The sequence below is a fragment of the Schistocerca americana genome, chromosome X, assembly GCF_021461395.2.
Source record: "Schistocerca americana isolate TAMUIC-IGC-003095 chromosome X, iqSchAmer2.1, whole genome shotgun sequence".
In the NCBI taxonomy this organism is placed as follows: Eukaryota; Metazoa; Arthropoda; class Insecta; order Orthoptera; family Acrididae; genus Schistocerca; species Schistocerca americana.
The window spans coordinates 855,333,360-855,355,638 of record NC_060130.1 but is presented as its reverse complement, the minus strand read 5'-3'; positions in this window follow the sequence as shown (position 1 = coordinate 855,355,638).

Sequence of the window (22,279 nt, the reverse complement as noted above, 5' to 3'; positions counted from 1 at the left end):
AACGTATGTATAAGGCCGTGGGTAGAAATGTTTCTAATAGCAGATTTCTGTGTGTTCTAGAAGGCTTTCTTGTTCTGGTTTCAATGTTTATGTACCTTGGCCCGGAGGAGTACGCGGGTCGCGTCGGTCCGTTCGGAGAGCAAGAAGGGCATTTGTCCAGAGCAGGACTGTAAAATTCTAAATTGTATTTTCTTCCTGTAATTTAGCACTCTTATTGAGCTATAATTTTCTGAGTAGCTTATGTTTAAATGTGTGGTAATTAAGCTTGCAGAAATTTTGCTTTGTTCAAGGTTTGCTAAGATATTGTTGAACGTTCAATAATTTTATTAATTGGGTAAATATTTTTTTAAATGCAATTATCCTTGTGTCTTTTTAACGTTGAGTTTTTTAGTATATTTTATTTAAGGGAAAGATAAACTTTAGCCTGGTTGTGAGGCAAGTTTCCTTCTGAGTTTACTTCGAAAGCCTTTGCTTAAATTTTTGGTGTTACTGAAATGGTTTAAAAAGAATTTGATAGTGATCGTATATATTTCAAAATTTGTTTGCTAAAGGCTAAAGAGAGTAATGAATGTAAATTGTACAGTATATTTTATTGAGTACCAAGGAATGTGAACATGTGCTGAGGAACTACACTATAATAAAATTTATTATATGTGCAAACTTGGGCCTAGTCCTTCCTTAATCAAAAGTGAGAGCCTGTTCTAAAGATTTTAAGTCATCGCTACAAATACACTAAAGTTATTTGGAAGATTTTGTTAGTTCTACAGCTCAAAGTTTAGTGATCAGTAACATTCCAAAAACTTTTTGAACCAGTTATTCAACACATGGACGATTAAGCCATATTTCGTCCCTCGTGCGCCTTCTTGTGTCTTGAAACAGAAGGAGGTCTTTTTCAACCATGGAACACGAAATATTTGCAAATGGTCTGCGTTTCTGTGGTGTCTTAACAATTTTACCTATGTTGATAGCGGAAATTTGTGTTAGCTTCCAACAGCTTTTCTTTTACATTGTATTTAACATATAATTTGAAGTTTGATGATACTTCTGCTTAAATGGATTTCATTAACTGGCTATTGCTATGTGATACAGTATAACGTAACAGGTAGAGTATTAAACACAATATCGAAATGTTTTTATCCATTGCAACACTTTTAAGTTCCGATAGAACATTTATTCCGAAGTACAAGATCATATTGTACTTTCGCAATTTTTTCACAGGTGGATAAGTCTTACATTCCCGAATGCTTTTTTAATTTCCAAAAACGATTGCAGCACACAAAAATTTGGTCTGAAATGTGTTTTAAGGTACAACATTCTCCCCTACATTATTTCTAAAATTCCAGTTTTAACTGATACGTCAGTAACAAAAGTCATAACGAGTTTTTAACAGAAAAACTAATTAACAACACGCTAAGAAATATTCTGAAAATTGTACGTCTGTGCAGCGAGATGAAGAAATAATTTCGTGTCACAAGACATCTCGAGCCATTTCTGTCGTCAGATAATCGTTTGGGGACGCAGCTCTCCAAAGGTCCTTTGTCTGAAGCACGTCGTCGACTCGTCATAATTGATCTTTTTCCCTCAGGTAGAAGTCCTCGAGTCGGAGCGAGCAGCGAGAGCACGGATATTCGACAAGCGGCGGGAGGTGAGGCCGTCTCGCATAGAAATGCCGGCGACGCTCCTGCCAAGTTGGCTCGCGCCGTCCCGCAGACACAGAAATTGAAAGGAAGCCGGCTCTCGGGTTGCTTCCACTTGCCTGGAAAAGTAATTAAGACGGAAAAGGCCGACATTCCTTTTTCCCGCCCTCGAGATCGTCTCCCCTGTCTGGCTCCCCCCCGGGGCGACCATAATACTGTGCTCCTTGCTCGCTCCTTCAGAGTTTTTTCCGGCCTTTTCTTTAATTTTTTCCCCTTTGATACGCCTCCGAGGTAGCATTGTTTTGGGTTTAATGGTCTTCATGAAAAGGCTCTCGCTCTTCACTCTTCACGTACTTCTCGAATACTTGAGCCTCTTGTGCTAATAACGACGCTGTTGAAGCGCTCGCAAGTATCTCCGGCACCATCATGAGCACTTCACACTCCGTGCTGAGGGTCTCATTATTGAAGAAGTGAAAGACTGATACTCACACCATCTCTACGGCACCAAAGGAAATAGGTTACTACTTCAGCGATACGGCTAATTTTATTGAATTTAAATTTAATTCATGCTGAATTTCTCTACTATTGAGGTATTTTTACAATCTATCGCTATTACAATGATTTAAAAAGGACAATTACTTGCTCTTAATAATTGTTGTTGAAGAACAGCTAAATTCAGTGTTGTGCAAGTAAGTATTTCTAAATATGAGAACCGCAGATCTATTTGTAGATCCGTCAGTTCCAAAATGTAGCAGATCTCTTCTAAGCTGCTTCCCATGTCCGGCTTACTCACTTGTGAATTCAGTGTCGTGTAAGCAAGAATTTCTAAATGTGAGAACTGCAGATCTATTTGTAGATCCATCAGTTCCCAACTGTAGGAGATCTCTTCTAAGCTGCTTCCTACGTCTGGGTTACTTACTTGGGTTGCGGAAAATTAACGACACGAAGATTCAGTTTCAGAAGCGCCTCCGAAAATTTCCATTTCCATAAATGAATCTTTAAATGGTCCCGTTAATGAATTACTAAAACGTTTGAATCGTTCATTACTTAGGCAGGGTGTAAATAGCAATGTCAGCTGTCGTTGTTCACATTCACTAGGAGAATTGCTATGCGTGCTATTTCACTATACAACGTAATTAATCGCAGTTGGCGAGCAATACATTATTCGACATATATGGATCAATTTCCTACACTTTTTTAGTCCTAAATTTGTTTAAACATGACCGGCAGCGTCGATTTCATTCAAAAGAGATGACTTTATAGTCACAGCTCCTATTACAGTCACATGAGTCCTGCAACAATCTGACTGCAGCGCAGAAAACCGCACAGATCCGAACATAGGAGCACTATTGGTCTCCACTTAATCACCTGTTTTCGAGTTTGTGGCTACCAATTTTTCTGGATGACAGAAAGGAGATTAAGAGTTAACGTCCTCCGCAGAGTAATAACAGTAGAGACGGAGCAGAAGCTTGTGTTTATGGGTAGGGCCCATAAGTTAAGAGTGGACAACGTTGCGAAGAGCCCTTTACACTATAAACGTAACCAGCTCTCTCTAGATATCTGTTTAACATCAGCTTCCCACGAAGCGAATGGTAACTGCAACTTCATTCAACGTCTACGTACTGAAATCATACGTCTGCTACACTCTTACGACCAGGTTTATAACTTTAGATAAACATTATAATCTTCACTATGCGTTCAACATGACGCCCAGAAAACACACAGCTTCGCTCTACGGAAACACGCACTCGATTCCAACCAAGATCAAGAGTATGGAGACTCCAGGAGACTGTTTAACATTTCAGCCAATCCAATAGCAATCACCGATCACTGGGACCATGTTACGAGCAAACTTTGGCGAACTTAGGAAACCCTAGCTCATCGGCTGACAAAGCGAACATCCCTTTAATATACTGTCTGGCCACGTCTTCCATAAATGAAGTATTCGTCTCAATGGCACAAAATGCCCCCTAAACGGAGCAGGTCTTTTGCATCACTGTTAATGTTCGCTAGCTATTACAAAGCTTGAAAACTGTAACTTACGGTTATATGACGTTACCCAATGATATGATTCGATACTGTCTGGCAGACTGGACTGTCACATAGTCCGATATAATGAATACGAGACTAAATAATAATGAAACTTCGAAAAATACAAGGTGAAACTGCTTTCCTCTCTTACTTGTTCCCTTGACACGTTGCTCTTCAAACATGTCTGGAAAATGAAACGCAAATTGAAGCACCAGAAGCTGTCACTATCATATTTAATTTATTTACGCAACCACCTCCAGTGTTGCATTACGCTTTCTTCAGGCCCCTTGACCAAATTAACATGGGAGGAATCCAGTTTCCTGTATAGTCCACGTTCATCAACCGATGATGTCGCGTAGCAAAATTCAATGCAGAGGGGGCGGCTGTTAGTGTTTTCATTTTCATTTCCTATTGACCAGCCAAAGTCCTGCTAACCATCCATTGGAACGATAGACATTCAAAGATTTATCTGGGATATGTTTCTTTCTCAACTTACAGTTGGTTCTATACGGTCCTGTAGCAGCCACTCTTGATTTTTTGTGGACCAACGTAGAAGCAACGTGCAGTGTATCTTTAATATATTTCCAAACCCTGACCGTTGGGTAGTTCTGGTCATTATTGTTCCGCACGGCAGCGCCGATTTTCCCGTTTCCGCGGGACGGGGGCTATTTGCCATCTTTCAGATAAAGGGCCTGTTTTCCCTTAATCCGGCTAAGTGCTGGTGGTCTGATCCGACTCGGCTGGTTTCAAAGGCATGTGATTTCCAAAGGATGGTTAGTGCTTTCTAAATACATGAAGTGTCGGTAGGCAGCAAGCAGTTCGGTGAGCGTTAACAGGAATTGGCGAATCAACACGCCTACCGTTTGCTGTTGAGGCTGATTGACTGAAAACCCTGCATGTTAAAATAATTTAGTGGAGAGGTTTGGACCTCGTGAAAGAGGTCGTCTGGCAGACGTTGTGGGTGCTGGAAGTACGTTTTGAGCCCTCTAGGTCGGAGATGATGTTGCGTTGTGTATTCTGGAAGCCAATAAAGTGGTTCTCTCTGTGCGGAAAGTTTCGAAGGGGTCCGGAGACCGTTTCCATGCAAGGTTGTAGGAACCGGCTTGGTCATTTGTCCGTTTCCGAGACGAATGCTGCTATTTATTGAACGTAAACAGACGCTGTTGGAAGAGGTTGCCTAGTAGAGCGTGGAGGAACCTGCCGGCTGGAGGTGTTGTTTGGGAAACAAAATGGAATTGGCAAGATTTGTTTGTGGAGAATATATTCCGTTTAGCTCCAGTAGACACTTGAAGTGTCTAAGTCATGTCTGTCTCCTTATTCTTTTTGATTTTAGACTATGGAAATGACAATGTCGTGTGGCTAGGGCCTCCCGTCGGGTAGACCGTTCGCCTGGTGCAGGTCTTTCGATTTGACGCCACTTCGGCGACCTGCGCGTCGATGGGGATGAAAAGATGATGATTAGGACAACACAACACCCAGTCCCTGAGCGGAGAAAATCTCCGACCCAGCCGGGAATCGAACCCGAGCCCTTAGGATTGACAGTCTGTCACGCTGACCATTCAGCTACCGGGGCGGACATTTTAGACTATGAACCTATGTTGTTTACAGAGGAGGTGGTATAAATCGGTTGTTAAGAATGTCATGGTTGTTTGCAGTGTGCATTGCCCAATTCGAAGGTCGGATTTAGGAGTCTTGAAACTAGTTGGATTGTTGCAGAGCACTGATGGTCGACAAAGAAGAAGTGACTATTTTAACCCAGTCTCACGAATCAAAGAGAGGCTAGTGAACCTTATGATTGCGTGGACTGTGGCCGCAGCTGCCATTAGCACCAAAGACGCTACGAAAGCTCTGTGGACGGAACAAAGAGCAACCTTTCAAGACCTACTAAAACAAATCAAAGCTCGCTCTGAGTCTATGTCATCAAGTTTGGAAGAGTTGGTTACAACTCATAGGCGTTGCATTCTGTAGACCTGAGCTCCCACTATCCGAAATCTGCTGTCTACAAAGCGTAAGCAATTTCTGATGTTAAAGGACTCTACCAAGTCAGTCTGAAAGAGGTGTTAATATTTGTTCACTATCAGCTTCTCTTATAACTTGGATACACAGACGACAGTGGCACTTAGTTTGTTTCTCAGACAGCGCACCATGTCATGTTGCAACACAGCATGTCTGCATTAATATCTCTGTGTTGGCCTCTCCTCGTGGATGCTGGTTGAAGAGACAGTCCGCAACGTATAATCATGATGTGATCCATGGCCGTGAAAGTGATAGAGCGAGAATGATGCAAACTTATTTTTATTGAGGAAATTGACCTATAATATGGTTTTTGATATCTTTACTGCGGAGAGGAAGATTTTCTGATTGATTTGATGAAGACTTCGTAATAAGGTTATAATTAATTTTCTTTGCTTCAATTGTGTGCGAGCTGCCGCCTGAACACCATTATAACAATTTAGTATACAACACACAACTTTCGCCCTCTTCTTAATTAGGTAACGTAAGAGTCGATTCAGGAAAGACGAACTCAATTAATGCAGTCTTCTGTATTTTATGATGAACATATACATTTTGTAGTAATTCCTTGCGCATGGCACTGTTGAACAAACTTTAACATATTTTCAGAGTTTGTCATTTCTTTGCGGTTCTTGATCATAATGAAGTATTCTTTTGTAAAGTTACTTTTCTAAATTTAGAAATACACCTTTTAAAGGAATCCGCATTAATGTAATTTACCATGTCCTCATCCCTTTCTCAATCGTTGTCTTTCACTAAATGAAGTTCCTTAACAGCAATTTAAAATGCAGACACATTCCGTGGACTCACTGCACATGGCTGTAGTCCTTTGTTAAGAATTTCTTACGAAAGTAGGTCATGTAGACAAAGTAATTTCCGACAATGGAACAAAATTTCGATATGGTTTTGGATTCACACTTTGAAAAGAAGAAAAATTTGATCTATCTTTATTTCTCGGTTCCACTCACAATCAAACGTCAGCGGAAGCAGTGGCCACAGCAATGCAGGTGGACATGAGTGGTGGTGTGCAAACTTGTAAGGCACGGAGAATTGCCCGAACATTGGACATACCAGTGAGCACGGTGCATAAAATCCTACGAAACAATCATTTTCGCTATCCATTCAAAATTACCCATGTGCACGAGTTGCTTCAAAAAAAAAAAATAATGATAATAATAATGTTCAAATGTGTGTGAAATCTGATGAGACTTAACTGCTAAGGTCATCAGTCCCTAAACTTACACACTACTTAAACGAAATTATCCTAAGGACAAACACACACACACACACACATGCCCGAGGGAGGACTGGAACCTCCGCCGGGCTCAGCCGCACAGTCCATGACTGCAGCCCCTAGACCGCTCGGCTAATCCCGCGCGGCGAGTTGCTTCCTGTTGAGCTGCCAGCAAGAGATACCTTTGCTTTAGAATTTCTTGCTCTCATGGAAGTGGAAAATGATTGGCCGTGGAAAATTTTGTGGACAAACGAAGCCCACTTCTATATGACAGGATATGTCAATACACAGAATAGTCGAGTATGTGCAACGGAAAATCTACACGCAAATCAACCAGTACAACTTCATCCTGAAAAGGTCACTGTGAGGTGCGGGTTTACGGCATCATTTACCATAGGGCCATATTTTTTCGAAGAGACAGGTGCATTCCGGTCCTGTTACCTGTACTGTCACTGACAAGCGCCATGAGAGTCTTTTGCGCAACCACGTCATTCCAGCTCTCCAACAGCGTGGATGCGTGGATGGGATAATTTTTATGCAAGATGTCGCACCTCCGAACATTGCAAATCTAGTTAAGCAGCTGCTGTAGCGCCATTAATGCTATAATTATCAACCGCCATTTCCCTACAGCCATGTTGTCCCGATCACCTGATCTTAATCAGTTTGATTTCCGGCTGTGGAACTACCTGAAAGAGGTTGTTTTCAGTGTTACGATTGCAAACCTAACTGCACTGAAGGCGCGCAGTGCGCAACACATTCTGAACCGGACCTAGGAAACATTTCGATCAGTTGTGGAACATGCTGTCTGTCGATTTCAACTTGTTGCTGAAAACAGTGGTCAGCATATTGAACATGTTTTGCTCCAGTCACGCGGAAATTAATAATCCGATTTGAGTTTGACTCATGCTTTTTATGCGGTTTTTGGCCTCAGGACAATTAAAAACGAATGTGATTGATGCTCTTATGCGGTTTTTGGCCTCAGGACAATTAAAAACCGGTTTTTCCCGTCTGGTTTGATATGACCTTGCCGTGGTGGATGAAGCTGCGTAACTAACAGTTTCACATATGTACACCCATGCACACTGAGTGGTGCATTTTGTTTAACGTCAAAAGTACACCTTAGGCATTGTCGTACGATTCATTTGTCATTTGTAGTCGATCATTATTAAATTATGAAGCTCACAGCGACATCTGTTTCTATATTTTGTAACTATTTATTTTTCTTCTGCCATACGTTTTTCCCCTTCTCCGATAATATTGCGTTGCAATTTGGCGTCATTCTGACCAGTGGTGTTATTTTTACACCGGTTTGAGAGTTTAAATCTAATTATAATGATTCTGTATATGCATTTTTCAGGAAAAAAAATTCTTTGCCAGTCGTTTCTACACTCCTATTTCCTTATTTGGTGTTGAAAAACAAGGTACCACCAGACCACATTACAGAAATTATTCATTTTCCACAGCAACGATGTTTACGACATCATAAAACCATTCACATTGCCATCACAAACATAAAACAAGCAGCAGAGAGGAGGAAACTCACTCAAATATAAAAAAAATTAACAATAATTAATTTCACGTAGGTCAAGAGACTGTAGTTTGTTCACATCGTCTATCTCACAAAGGTAAAGGTAAATGTCAGAAATTCTTTCTCTTGTACAATGGACCTTTCCGCATTCGACGGATCACCCATCCCAGTGCTGATCACGCAGAAATGTTGGGAGCCATGAAAACTAGGGGCTTACACCACTCTCCATAGTTAAGGCATTTATCAACTGAGACAAGAGTTTACAGGCATGTCAGACGAGGAAATTTTATTGAGGGAGACAGGAGGTTTTATTCATGTATTGCACGTTTTTTTCATATGGCATTCAATTTCGTTTTCACGGACGAACTGCGTGTGCTCAGACATGAATTGTCAGAAAGTGTTTTCACTTGCATTTTTCTGTACATTATTTTATAGACACTTATTTGCTGGGGTTAGTTAGAATTTCTGTAACATTTTCCTTTTCTTACAACTATGAATATAAGGGAAGGTTGGATTTTGTACTGTTTTATTTCGCATCAGGTATTCATACTTGTGTATGTACTTTTACTGTTGCAGAGAATGACCATACTTTTGCTAACAAGGCGCGTGTTTGTACGATTTTAAGTGAAGACATCATCAAAAAGGTATCTGTGTGCTAATGAAGTCTTCTCTACAAGAAGAGGCAACATCTAATATTTAGATTAGACCGAAAGAATCACAACTTCCTCGATCTTGTGAGTTTGTGTTGATGTATAGAGTTTTCTGTGTTTAGATTTACAGATGGATACTTGAAGGAGGTAGTTTTCTTTTCGACGAAGGATGTTGTAATAGAGTAGGACAGAATCGATGTTACGAGCTGAGAGACGCAAGCAGTTCCTTTTGCTAAGTAGACATTATGATGTTGAAGTATGTATGTTGTAGACATAGACAATGATGATGATTATGAAGATTCAATGATTAAAGATTTTTGTAAGAAAAAATCTATTTGATTATGAAGTTACTTTATGATACGTTGCTCATGATTATGATTAGAGATATGAATTTGAATTAGGTATTATAGGACCGTATGATGCTTGATTTGTAGTCAATACTTTGAAACACTATCAAGCAATGTTCTTTATAGGTATAGGGAAGCTTTCTTTAGTTATGCAATGATGTTTCTTTTCACAGCCTTCTATTTGCTCTACCATAGGCGATACGCAATTCTCAGTAAACGAACTGAGGAATAATTTACTTTGATTTTGTACTTCAGTACTTAGTAATTTTTTCTCTGTGCAAGAAAGCTTTCTAGTAGACACATACAGACTAACGTGAAGGAAAGTAGTATGGTTTGCCTGAGGTAATAGGTTTTCTTGTGATTTTATTTCTGTTTGTTCTTACACCCTTTTTGTCATTTGGAATTATGGTACAGGATCAGGAACGCAAGAGAGACGAATAACGTGACATAATTTTATTACAGGAGGGGAATACCAAAGGAATTTGAGCATATAGCATGATGTAACCTGTGACAAGAAAATTTCGGTCAAGTTACCCGGTAGTTATTAATACCTTTCGGTTATTTTATTTTTTATTGTTTGCTTATTTTTAGATACTGAATTAAGTTTGTAGTCACTCAGGAGCGCTAATATTTCACTTCGCTTATAGCTTCAGGACATGTTTCAAATTGTAAATTTCTTTCTTATTTCAGGTAGAATAAAGCTGTTAATGTTAGTCTAATATTGTTACTACGCACATAAATAGGTTAAGAATTTAATTTTACTACTGTTGTGTTAGATATACGACTCACAAGTAACTCACATTTATGATTACTTCAGTCTTATACCGGAACAATATGTCAGCCCTTCTTCTCTAGAATTGATCCTGTGTCCTTTAGTAATAACTCAAGCTCGAGCATTCTGTAGAAATTAGTACTTTGAACTGTAGTAACTGCTGATGTAGTTAGGTTCACATATAAGACTTTCACATACGCAAATACAACCTGAACAGTATTTTATCAATCAGTATGTTTCTACCCAACAAAAAAATTGTACATGACAGTAGCCACGATGTTTTGTGGAATTTTGTACCCACTTTGTTCTACAAATTTGTGTATAAGAAATAATTTTGTCGTAACTTACGATCATGCAGGAGTTTTGTATTATTTTATGAATACGAATGCAACATTTTCTTTCCTATGTAATTTCTACTTCAGTGTTTTGTCGCACTGTTGTGCGCTATTTGTCCATGTATTGTACATTTTCTATTATTAAGATTTTGTTTGGTTTATTGTGAATAACTTGTCCACTCATTGTAATACTATTTGTAGCTCGCTTTAAATAATTTGGGATTTGACATTTGGACACCAGAACTGTGACACAGCTATGAGGCACACTGTTAGCAAGTAACATACGTTTACCAAAGAGGATGTCATAGTTATAGCCAAGTGCTATGATACTTTTAACAATTGCACACAGACATTTAGTGAGCTGGCAAATCGTCTTTTCCTCGCTGTTTATAAACATCTGATAAATTAATAAACATCTGTGCTTTGAGCTATCAGTGGAGATCTAGAAACTGGCACTGAGTCTGCTCTTAACAAGGTTATATAGTATGTTTAGCAATTATTGCGAGATGCTAGGTGGACTGGCTCTACGATTTTCTATTGCACTTGGTACCACTCCATGCTAGATAAATCATAACTATTTTGTCTCTGGGTTGTCAGAAGGTCGCACACATGGACTGATTTTTCCTGTAAGCCTTCCCTTAGACTACTCATCTATTGATCAACTTAACACACGGTTGATTGTCGATGTCATTGGAGCACGTTTGAACTGAATCTTCGGCGAAGGTTACTATGATGAAATGTGCTACGCCCTTTTGTGATGTGCTACGAACTTCTATGTTATGACCAGAATATTCCAAGAACATAAAAATTATGTGCTGTTTGTGTCCTCTATGCGCTTTAAACATTTCCCTCCACTCAGTTTAACTATATCATTTGTATTTGTATATATACTTGCAAACATTGATAATTATAACTTTTTTAATCCATGTGAAAACAAAAAATAACATACTCATACTTCAATATGACGTGCTACGAAGCTGAATATTTTCAGTACGTGACGTCTTTGGAAGCATTTGCTTTCGTTGCTACATCTTTATTCATTGTGTATCTTTCAAGGTTATTTGTAATTAGAGATAATTTTTTATATCACTATGCAATTTTATTGAAGAAAGTGTTTCATCTCACCTCAGTACCAAACAGAGATTTTTTTCATAGCTTTGTTAGCGAATTTCGAATATTATGCCTTTTCATCTACAAAACTTAGTTTGGAAACTTCTGGGCGGAGGAGCCAGGGAGCTGTGAAAGAGGTGTTGATATTTGTTCACTATCAATTTCCCTTCCAAACTGGGTACACAGACGGCAGTCGTGTTTACATTGTTTCTCAGGCAGCGAGAAATGTCATCTGCGACACTGCGCCTCTACATGACATCTCTGTGACGACCGCTCCTCACGGGTGCTGGTCGTAGAACAGTTAGACCGCGTCGTGCAATCGTGAAATGAATCACGTCCGAGAATGCGGCATACGAAGAATGATTAACCTTATCTTCATTCAGGAAATTGATTTTTAAAATGGGTTTTGATATCTTTACTGTGAGAGTGAAAAATATTTTCATTGATTTGATGAAGTCTTGATAATAAGGTTACAATTTTCTTTGCTTCAGTCGCAGGTGAGCTCCTACCTGCACACCATTATAACAATTTAGTATCCAACACAGAACTTTCTTCTCTTCTTAATTAGGTGACACTGGTGACAATTCAGGAAAGATGAAATCAGTTAATTCCAAATTTCCTTTTGTACGATTAACTCACATATTTTGTAATAATCCTTTGAATGTGACACTGTTGAGCAAACAACTTTAAAGTATTTTCAGAGTCAATCTTTTCTTTGTAGTTCTTCATTATAATGAAGAATACTTTTGTAAAGTGACTTTCCTAAATTTGACAATACACCTTTTAAAGGGATCAGCATTGGCGTGATTTACAACATCATCATCAGTTTCTCTGTCTTTGTCATTCACTAGGTAAAGTTTCACAATCGCAGTTGAAAATGCAGACACATTACGTGGACTCAGCGTACACGGAGTTCACCTGTACCTCGTTTGCCGCCCGGTAAACGAGACACGCATTTTAGTAGCTTCCAGTGACGGCAGCAGCAGCACCTGTAACGGCAGTTTCCAGAGAGCACTTTCCCGAGCGTTATTCATTGACCCAGGTATCATTTCAGATATCAAGGGACATCCTTGCATACGACCGGATAAAATTTAATATTTTGTCAAATTTCATATCAGGGAAGTAAAGAGGTATGAAACCGAGTGTTGCAATTTTTGAAGTGAACTTAGGTAGAATCTGATTTTCTTTATTAGGCGATTCAGTAGACTTTCTTGGAAATCTCGCAGTTAGATTAGAATGTCTGCAATAGACATAACTTTCAGACAAGCGAACCAAACCAATTGCCGATGCAAAACCAGTAAATACAAACTACCAGTAAAACAAATAATTAATTTTAAAGAAAGTCTCAAGTCTACAACCATCTATGTTTCACCTCCTGAATTCCAGCGCAATTTCTGTTAGTACAGGCCGTCTCATGTATGGCACAAATGCCGTGGCCCGTTCCTTAGACTCTGGCAAGTATCGTATCGGTTTCAGCCGAACAGCTCTAGCTAGGAGAGCCCTTTGAAGTCAGGATAATTCGATCTGCAGTTTAACGCTAGCGATTAGCCTCTCCGTATCAACCTCATTACATACTCAAACTGAAACCTTACAAAGCAACGGTTCTTTCCCTTCACCATACTAATGTAGAGAAGTGCCTACAATAGGGTGGTAGGGAGGTTGTCCCAGTGAACAGTGCCTGATCTATTTCCTCATCATATGAACCATATCATGAACGCATTTTGCAGCGGTAAACGTTGTGATCTTTATGTTTTCAAAAAAGTAACTCCATGAGGTGGCTACAGTACAACAGGGTTCGGCCGTCGTGTCATCCTGTACCAAATCGCGTCATTTAGATTCTGTACGGGGAAGAATGGAATCTGCTCACCGCCCTCCGGCCGTTGTCAACTTTGTTGACCGTGCAACCGTTACTTTTCATCCAAACACTTCCTCCGTTGGTCTCATGAAAGTGATTGCATCCCAAGCCAGTCCTCATACCAAGGAAAATTGCCTGACAGTACCGGGTGTGAAGCCCTGCCCCCAAGGGGTGGTAATAAAACTTTATGAAACTAATTAGACTACAGAAAATGAAACATTGGAACTTACAAATTAATTTAGAAACTCTACTAAGAAATGGAAAAATTTTGATATTTGAGTGGGATACAAGGGCGGCTGAGAGATCATAAACCGATAATGATGATACACAGGTGTAGAGGTTTTCTACCTAAATTTTGTGAGTCGTTATCTAGTTGCACTAAAAATGTTACTGATTATCGCCAAGACAGTGATATCCGTTGAAACGAGGTCTTTTTAGGACCTAGAGCGTATTCGCGCACAGGAAAACATCTTCAAGATGATGCTAGCCATTAAGGAGACGCCAACGCACATCAACGCCAAGTTCCAGAGTGGATCTTCCAGTTTCGCTGCAAAAGACACAGTTACCACTCTTAGATTGGTCACAAAAAGTAGTGCTACTTTTGTCTGTTCACTTCATACTTTGGGAGCACTGGCTTTCTGTTTTTGGATCACAATGAAGATCTATACACACCTTTTCGCGGTAGGAACAGTCAGCCTACAGGCCATATGGGCTAACAAATGAATTGTTCAAATGGCTCTGAGCACTATGGGACTTAACAGGTGAGGTCATCAGTCCCCTAGAACTTAGAACTACTTAAACTTAACTAACCTAAGGACATCACACACATCCATGCCTGAGGCAGGATTCGTACCTTCGACCGTAGTGGTCGCGCGGTTCCAGACTGAAGCGCCTGGAACCGCTCGGTCACAGGGGCCGGCATCATGGGCTAACAGATTAGCGCCATTTTGTAGCAGTATACCTGAGTATTGAGCCGTCGTATGTTTAGGGAGGGCTGTCTGTTTTCTCTGAGAAAACTAATTAACATTGTTGCTCGTTCATTGAGACAACCTAATTAATAAATATTATGATAAAAGCTGGAAATTACCACCGTAACCGAACCTCGAAGTCGTCCACGCTGCTGCATAGGTAAGGCGAAAAGTTTCTGCTGCCGCTGTAGCATCATTTGACAGAATCTCTCTCTCGCTAGTCTTTAATTCTAATATATTTCAGCATTTACTGTGTGGGATTTTCTCCTGTTGACCGAACCGCGACTGCCCGACCAATAACCTGTACAAGTTAAATATTTTGAGCAAACAATGCCACTCACTTCAGTTACATAATATCAATTAACTGAGTAAGCTTCTATAATTTGTATCTGAGGATTTTGATAAGTAGATTTGTCTCTTTGATTCTGTTGCGATTCTTATTTACGTAGATTTCTAGCCTCTCCATCTGTGCCTAAGGTCTATTAGCAGCTTGGTCATAACCACAGTGGTTAAGGTGGAGGCCAAGGTCAGCTTCGCCTACAAGTACGAGAGAAAACTGTATTGGAAGTGCAATGCAATCCCGGAGACGCTCATGTACAGAGGTAGACTTCATGCGCTCAAAAGAAATACATACTGAAAACTAAACCACAACCACAAATCCTACATCGCCCATCATTGTAATTTTTTTTCTATCAGATGTATAGCTCTTTAGTTTTATGTGTGCTCTGATAGGTAAACTTCCTTCTCTTACAGAAGATTTACTAGCTTACTTAAATATATAATGCAACAAGAAAGGTTTTACAAAATTTTGGGCGTTACAAATCATCAGAGCTGATAAATTCATTTGCATCTTACTAAAAGGTTAAATGCGATTTTTAATGTGTTGATGATAGGATGGGAATTGTGATAGGATTGGAAATATACCCTTAAGTAACATAACCATATGCTGGTAAAATGAGCTGTAGGTAGGTGTTTGACAGTGAAACATACATCTCACGAGCTACTTGAGGTGCCCTCAACTGTATATTAGACGAATTTGTGGGAGCTTGTTGAAAACATTTTGAAGTCTAGATGAAGCCCTCTATTCCAATTTCGTATAGTTTGAAACCGTCTGCGAATGTCTCCAACCTTTTGAAAACACTCCAATTGCGAACGCTTCGAGGTTAATGACAAGACGTGCAATTTTCGTGAAAAAGCAGGCCCTCCCAGTAAAAATGTTCATTATTTCAGGAAGAAGGTGATATCCAAGGTCGTATTAATAACAAGACCAGCGATGAGCGCCTCCACACACCTAAGTGATAGTAAAAAATTCCACGAAAAAGTCCCCAAATCTTACTTCTAACGCTGTCATATATTCTTTCATCTGATCGTTTGTTCGTTTGTTTTCCAACGTTTCTCGCTAAACACAGTTAGGCCTCTTCGTCATTTGCAACAGAAATCGTGCGACATCGGTGAAGGTTGCCTCTTCCCTTTAGTCGACGCACTGTCTCCAGCAAGTGTGCAGAGACCATCCATATGCCGCGGAGCCCCATGTACTTGAGGTTGACTGTTTAGAGAAAGTCGGATTTTATTGGCCACTTTTGTAAGTAGACGGAGAACTATCCTACTGTAATAGGTCGATCGTCTTTCCTAGGCCACCACTATCTAAGTACATCTCGAACATACGAGTTGCGTTCAGTAGACAAGGCAACATTTCTTTTCTGATAGGAGGTTAGGCTTATTCAGGTTTGCAGTACACCATGTTATTCCCTTCTCTTTTGGCTACAAAACCTGTTTTTTTAACGTAATCGTCGTTCAGTGCTACGGCGTTACGTCACATTGCTGAGAGGTCGTGTATGCCCACATTGTACCACTCTCCTGGTCGACGTCAAAGCCAACATTTTGCTGCGTCCATATCCTCCCCGACATCGACGTATTGTTTCACGCGGAGTGCATCATTCATTGGCGTAAACGTAAGGAAGTCGGAACGTGCGAGATCCGGACTGTATGAATAAGAACACACCTTTTAGTACACAACTGGTGTGTCAGCACTAACAACAGAGACATCCAGTTGAGCAGAGAGGTGTTTTGTTATGATCCGTGGATCACCTCGAATGAGAGTGTTCACACGTTCCAACACTGCAGGAATAAGATCTGTGTGCTGCCGGCCGACATGCGCGAACTTATTTCGATGATAACAAACGTCTCGCCCAACGAATCACCGTGCTTTGGGTCACTACCACGTCTTCATAGACATTCTGTTAGTGGCTATGATTATCTACGTAGCTGTGATTTTCCACCACAACAAACTCAGTAACAGTTCTCTGCTTGGAACGTAACTCTCTTACAGACTGCTTTTTGAAGGCTACGCATATCATCGCCAACCATCGGAACTTCGTTCTTAAGTGGGAATATTCCACGATGTCCCACAACGAAGCCCGCATTGTTTCAACCGAAACTGGTCGAAAAAAGAATGTGCTTCATTAGTTATAGAACACCCCTCGTAACATGGCGTGGAGGTTTGCAGTTATTTACAATGATATCTTCAGTACATTCACAGTACACTTTGGTGACACGGAAATATGAGCAGTTAATAAACTATTTCGCATCAAGTATGCTGCCCATGAGACCTACATGACACTGCTCATCCATATTTTTTATTCGAATAAGCTGCTTCCCTTACCTATTACAGCAGTGAGCGTAACTCTCACGAGGTAATGACTGCCATCTACAGGGGATGTCAAATTAATCCCATATTTTTTGATTTCCTAAAGGCTATTGATACCGTACCTCCCAAGCGACTTCTAATCACGTTGCGCGCTTATAAGAGTACCTTCTCAGTTGTACGACTGGATTCGTAATTTCCGGTCAGAAAGGTCACAGTTCGTAGCAATGGAGTAAAGCAGAAGTAATATTTGGCGTTCCCCAAGGAAGTGTTACAAGCCCTTTACTGTTCCTCAGGCACACAAACGATATAGCAGGCAATCTGAGCAGTCTTCTCAGATTTTTTGCAGACAGTACCGTTTTGTAAAGTCATAATTTGATTAAAAACCAATTGAAGAATGATGTGGAGAAGATATCTGTATGGTACTACCATGCAAGTGGCTATTGACTCTAAATAATGAAAAATGTGAAGTCATCCACATGGCTACCAAAAGGAATCCGCTAAATTTAGCTTATACGAAAAATCACTCATCTGTAAAGCCTGTAAATTCAGCTAAATACTTGGGAATTATAATTAAGAATAGCTTGAATTAGAATGGTCACGCATAAAATTTTGTGGGTAAATCAAATCAAAGGCTGCGATTTATTGGCAGAGCACTTCGAAAATTCAGCATTTGTACTAAAAAAGAATGCCCACACATGGCTTCTCCGCCCTCTTCATCAGAGTGGGATCCGCACCAGACAGGATTGACCGAGGATATCGAATAGTTCAAGGAAGGACAGCTCGGTTTGTATTATTGCGAAATAGGAAACGAAGTGCCACGGACATGATACGCGTTTTGGGGTGGCAGTCTCAAGGCGTCTTTTGTTTCGGCAGGATCTTCTAATGAAAAATCAATCACCAAAATATTTTTTTGGCTCCCACCTGGAGAGGAAGGAATGATCATTATAATTCGATAAGAGCAATCAGAGCTTGAATGAAAAGATTTAAAAGTTCGCTTTATCCGCGCTCTGTTCGATTGTGGAACGGTAGAGAAATAGCTTGAAGGTGGTTCGATGAACCCTCTGCCAGCCACTTAATTAAGAATTTCAGGGTAATCATGTAGATGTAGATGTGTATGTACATTAATTCCTAGCGGTAAACTATTAGCCCTGTTATGGCACTACTTTTTCAGTGCACACTGTGTCATATAACATGAGTTTCGTGCTGCAGCAACGAAAATTTCAAATCAAGGTAGTTTTACGCCAGCATCCTAGGGTTTCAAACATTGTGGAACAGGTATATGATGAGTTACTGCTGCAAAATATGGGAGTCTATGAAATACCTTACCGTTGTGGTGTAGCTAATACAGGAAAATATGAAATGATCGTGTGGCATTGACGGCCGGGACGGGCCATCTGGGGACGTTCGGCAGCCAAGTTGCAAATCTTATTTTAGGCGACGCTTCTTTGGGCCACTTGCTTGTCGGTGATGACGAAATGATGATGAGGCAATACAACACCCAGTCAACAGGCAGAGAAATATCTTGAACCCTGCCGGGAATCGAACCCGGGCTCGCTGCAAGGTAGGCAAACACGTTACCATCACCATCCTGGCGCCCAAAGGGAGGGATGGAGGCGAAGTGGGCAGCGGTGGCAACCCGAGGTCGGGCCACCATGTCCCGTTCCCACCTTCCAGGAACCAAGAAAAGCGTAAGGAACGTGGAGTAGATGTACAATGAACATCGTTTATTTATTTGTTTTTCTTACTGTTCCTTCTTATTTTTATTTATTTATTTTTGTCATTAAAACCACCGAGAATATCAGGAAACCAGCGTTACGCAAGGAGAAGGGAACAGCAAAACCTAGGAGGAGAGGCTTTACTGTCAGAGACAAAATGGTGTAACGTTCACGGCGGCGACCCGAATCAAATGACGCAAAGGCATGGACGAACCTGACGCCATTAAACGTAATGCCATACCTCTGGCATCAGCGAGATACGCAATTGCATCAGCGAGGATACCGTCACGTAAGAGGATCACCACCCCACTGCCAGTAGGAGAATCATGTGTGACACGTGCTGCAAAACAACGGGGAACACAGAAAGTTGCAACATGCACCTCCTGAAGGAGAGCTACGTCAACGTCCGCGGCATACACCATGTCGTGGAGGGAAGCCAGTTTTCGGAGTACGAGAACAGTGTTGACTTCGACCGTGGCTATACGATACGTCTAGAGAGGTACCATCGCCAGGAGGACAGGAGATTCAAACACGGGGAAAGCACAGAGAACTTCCTGTTAGGCCTCCAAGGAAGGGCACATCACTCTGATGGGGAGGGAGCCGAACCAACTAGGGGGGTCCATCGTTCTGTACACATCCAGAATGTCCATCCTCAGCATCGACGTCGTCTGGCCAAGAGAAAGATGTGTCACCAGTCGAACATTATCAGATGTGTGCCCACGGGTAGCGTCAGACCCAGAAAGGGAAGCAATCGCATCAGACGCAGGCGGGGGAAGGTCGGTGTCCGGATGTGGACGCTGACTGGAGATAGAGGCAGGCAAGGACGTCACGTCGTCAGGTATCGGGGCGTCAGAGGACAGCGCACCATCAGTAGTAGGGTCGTCATCCTGTGCAAACTTCCCATCGACGAAACCATCAGAAGGTGTACGGCTTGGTCTCTTCCGTTTCTTTGGCGACCGTTGCTTCCTACAAGCTGTTGCGCATGGCGGGCTGCTATCGTCCGACATGTGGGCAGATAGAAAGGAGGAGGAAGGACAGCTCTGTGATCAACAACCATGGGATCGGTACAGACAGCTTGTGCCTGCTGACGGCCATTATTCATTTGTACTGCTTCCGGTCGGGACGTAGGAGAACAGGCGAAATGTCCACAGCGTCGTCGAGAGGCGCCGACACCGGTGGCGACTGATTCAGAGGGGGCGTAGCAGGCAGCACCGCCGCAGACGCGTAAGACACAGGTAACACAGAGATAACACAGTGGGCGCCGCAGGAGGAGCGACGTCTCCCATCGGCGTCTGAACCAGTCTACGTCGGAGACAGTCAGAACGGACATGGCCTTCCCGGTCATAACCTGAACAGGTGCGTGACTGGCCATCGTACATGACGACAGCCCTGCAGCCGGCAATAACCAAGTAGGAAGGCACGTGTTTTCGTAGTTCAGTTGTTATCTGACGTACACCACTGAGGACACGCTGCGTTTCGAACATCTTCCACGTTTCAGCCACGTGACTGAGGACGATGCCGTAAGGTTTAAAGGCGGCCACCACAGCGTCCGACGGTACTTCAAATGCGAGTTCGAAAACCCGCAACGTTCGGAGGCCAAAACCAGGGTAATCAACCGCTACAGTCCCTGTATGTCGTATTTCTGACCACAGCAGTTGAGTCCCATAGTGCTCAGAGCCATCTGAACCATTTGAAGCCTGTATGTCCGTCAGAGTATCAAAACTCGAGATCGTTAGCGTCGCACCGCACAATGTCGGCACACAGCTCGTCATTCTCCAGCTTTATGTACACAGTAGAACTGAGGATCGAAAAATGTATTAGGAGAACGTCTTGTGGCGGGAGACGCATGACATCCCGTATAAAACGTTCAACTTCGTGCGCCTTCGGTCGTTCGCGATCTAATGGAAAATTTAATTTAATTTTGGCTTGGCGGCAAGAAAACGCCATGGAAATGAGCGTTTGGCATCATTGGCCGGGAGGCCCCTTACGGGCTAGGTCCGGCCGCCTTCGTGCAGGTCTTATTACATTCTACGACACACTGGGCGACCTGCGCCCCAGATAGGGATGACGTGATAATGAAGACAGCACAACACACAGTCCTTGAGCGTAGAAAATCGCCGACCCAGCCGGGAACCGAACCCGGGCCCGTAGGACGGCATTTTGTCACGCTGACCACTCAGCTATCGGGGCGGACATAAAACGCCATTATGGTTAATGAAGTCGGAGTCTGAGACAAGACGCTACGCGGAAGTAAACAACCGCGCTCTCACTCGCAAGCAGCACAACAAGCGAGACGAAAACAGGGCGTGCGCGTCTCACGACAGTCAAAGGCCGACTGACTAAGCAGGCAGACAGCTTATACAGGCTTCTGACCAATTGTATCGTGAAAGAGCATTGCAGAAAACCTTATTAATCGCAATACTGGCTATAGATGGATAGTGGATGGAATCCTGTCAATTCCATCGTCTGCTCTCGCAAGATAAGTACATGACCGCAAGGGCTGAGAACTGCACGAAAATGTCCTTGAATACAAACTGGTCATTCGCAGACCAGTGTTAACGAGCCATTCGCATGCAAAACTGCGTTCCTTACCCCGAGAGACATTTGATTGTCAGTGTAAGCAACAGAACTCTCCCAAAGCGACGGTGAGCGGCAACTCATAGGACAGCTGTGTTTCGCACTTCGACCATCAATGGCGCTGCCCGTGTGCCGCGTAGTGTGCTATGTCTCGTTATTACTTCAAAAGATTCGCAACCGAAATCCATACAGAGTAATACTAAACCGTGTGATACGGGAAGTATATGTCAGTCTTCCCCGACTCACAGGTGGCTGGCTCAAATTTGGTGACCAGCAGTAAACGACGACCAGCTGCAGTCATGAGGAAACTTTCAAGTAGGCAGTGTTAGAGTCCACCACCATTTGTTTCTGCCTTGCACTACTACACCATTTCCTCAATCACGTCGGTTCCAATACTGTCAGTAGTTCTCACTGCTGTCTTATTTATCTTGACATGAAACTCCTGTGACGAACTGCATTATACCGTTCTTGTATACCACACATAAGTGTCGGTTGGGTCATTTATTTTCTGTCTCCTATTTTTGTGTTCTACAGACTGCCTCAGAGTTGCGAGTAATGACAATGATCCAGGAAGCACAGAAATTTTTTCTTGAATTGTCGTTGATGATCACAGAAATTGTCGTTAGACCAACGGTTTCTGTCCATAGTGAGCAGTTTAAGATCTGATTAAAACGTACCAAGCTTTACGATAACCTAATATTATGAAGCTAAAGTAGAATCGTTAAGCGATATAAATAAAACTAGATAGGCATCATCAGAGAGAATTAATAATATTGTGTAAACTTGGCCACAGTGACTAGAGAGTCGTAATGCGAATTGTACTACTATTCTTTCCATTTCACAACAATATTATGAATTCA